General features: G+C 44.8%; 1 non-coding gene across 1 annotated transcript; it reads left to right on the top strand.

The window, feature by feature from the left end:
* The first annotated feature begins 22 nt into the window (after positions 1–22).
* Trnam-cau lies at positions 23–94 on the top strand. The gene has a single exon. It is a non-coding gene; the product is annotated as a tRNA-Met (tRNA).
* The last annotated feature ends 1868 nt before the right edge of the window (positions 95–1962 follow it).

The following is a 1962-nucleotide window of genomic DNA, read 5'->3' on the forward strand; positions in this document are numbered from 1 at the left end:
TGGCCGAAGTACATTCCTCACAAGCAGAGTGGCGCAGTGGAAGCGTGCTGGGCCCATAACCCAGAGGTCCGTGGATCGAAACCACGCTCTGCTAACAATAATTATGCATTTTTCATCATTAATTAGTAAAATATTCCTTTTTTTAGCCTTTCTATATTGGTTTATATCATTGGATTATTATCAATAACAATAATTAATTTGTGATTGTCGATTGCTCCACATAATTAATATTTCAGAAACTGAACTATGAACGCGTTTATACAACATGAAATGTCATGAATACTCATGATCATTGAATCACCAGATAAAATAATTTTCAGTTTCTACATTGTTGAACGTATACAATTTTAAACACTTTTATAGGTATTGTAGAGATAACAAATATATTATCGATCGACAATCAGTACCTATTTTTTAAATAATATACAAATAGGTGGGTACTTTATTTTAAAATAAAAAGTACAATACAAAAATAAATGTAAGCCGGTAGCCGTCCGAGAGTCTCGCGCCGCCGTACCCTGAAACTCATAATCGAATTTCCGCGGTTCCGGCGATGCCGCGACTTCCAATTCCTAGCTTAGCTCTATCACTCGCACTTGTCGTGCTTTAAAGTCTCCACCGCCGACGGCACAACTCGCCTTCGTGCACGCTCTGCCATCGTCGAAGTACCGCCGGGGCGGAATCGGTGCTCACGCCGGTACAACTAGCCGCCGAGCCGTGTCGTCGTGCGTCACTGCAGGCGACGCCAACAACCGCTAACTCGTCGCGTCGCGAGTGGCCGGGGGACGTATTCGGGCGACATACCGCCTTTTACCGTGTGCTCTTTCCCGTGTCAATCCCTTACGTGTGCCGCCGTCTTGGGCCGTGATGCTCCTCGGCCAAGGAGGAGGGAGTCGTGAACTCCGGGTTACTCCCCTCGGAGGCAACCGCACATCAGAAGACGGGTTACACGTCTCACTCCCCTACAGACGGTGGCGACGATCCTCCGTGATCGCCCACCTGGAGGAGGTTTGCAGCATTTCTTGTCTGATGGCGGATGCTCCAGTTCACCCGACTCCTCCACTTTTGCTTCGGCCTCGGCCGGCACGTCTTCCACTAACATTATTAACTCGTCTACTGGTTCATCTGCAGCCTGCTCCTCCGGACCGACGTTCAACATCGCATCTTGCCCGGACGACCCGGGCGCTTCGGAGAGATGCGATACTTCGTCTCCGCAGGCCAGTTCCGAAACTACATCTTTGAACAACGTCTCGATGACATCGTTTAGAAGAAGAGACGACACGACCTCGTCTAGTGATTCCACTTCGGGCTGCATGACGTCATCGGTAATATCTTCTAATTCTACTACGCCGACTGGATCGCATAATACGGTATCTTCTGATGGAATGGTTGGGCCGGTTTCTCCTGGTTGGTTCGTTGTATCGATTTCGTTGATCGTGTTTAATCGGGTGATTTTTGGCAGTGAACTTGTATTATTGCTATGAGTGGTCGGATGAGACAAAATTTGCAAGTGAATTAAAATAACAATCTCGTCTTAAACAGTCGACGAAAAATTAAAATACCCCCCTGGCGACGCTTTCGATGCCGTTTATAACTAGCCAGCGAGACCCTCGTCGCTCTTAACGGCCGGTGTTCGTATTTCGGGCACTCTTATTTTTCCAAACATACAGTCGTTTTTATACACTAAAACGCGTAGGTATCTATACCGTATATGTACACAACATATTATGTTATTGTTACCTTTATTTAATATAGAAATTGGGTTTGCACACAAAAGTACTCAATAATTGTTAAGTGTTCTGCAGATGGTGGAGTACTGGAGTTGCTATATGGAAATTTAGTATCGTAAGTTATAAATACACAGTTATAGATACGTTGAGGTACCTATACTACCTAATTATACTGTATCAATATATTATGTAATAAATATTTGAGATAGACAAGTGAACAACAATTGTAACC

The sequence above is a fragment of the Myzus persicae genome, unplaced genomic scaffold (assembly GCF_001856785.1).
Source record: "Myzus persicae strain clone G006 unplaced genomic scaffold, MPER_G0061.0, whole genome shotgun sequence".
NCBI classification, from domain to species: domain Eukaryota; kingdom Metazoa; phylum Arthropoda; class Insecta; order Hemiptera; family Aphididae; genus Myzus; species Myzus persicae.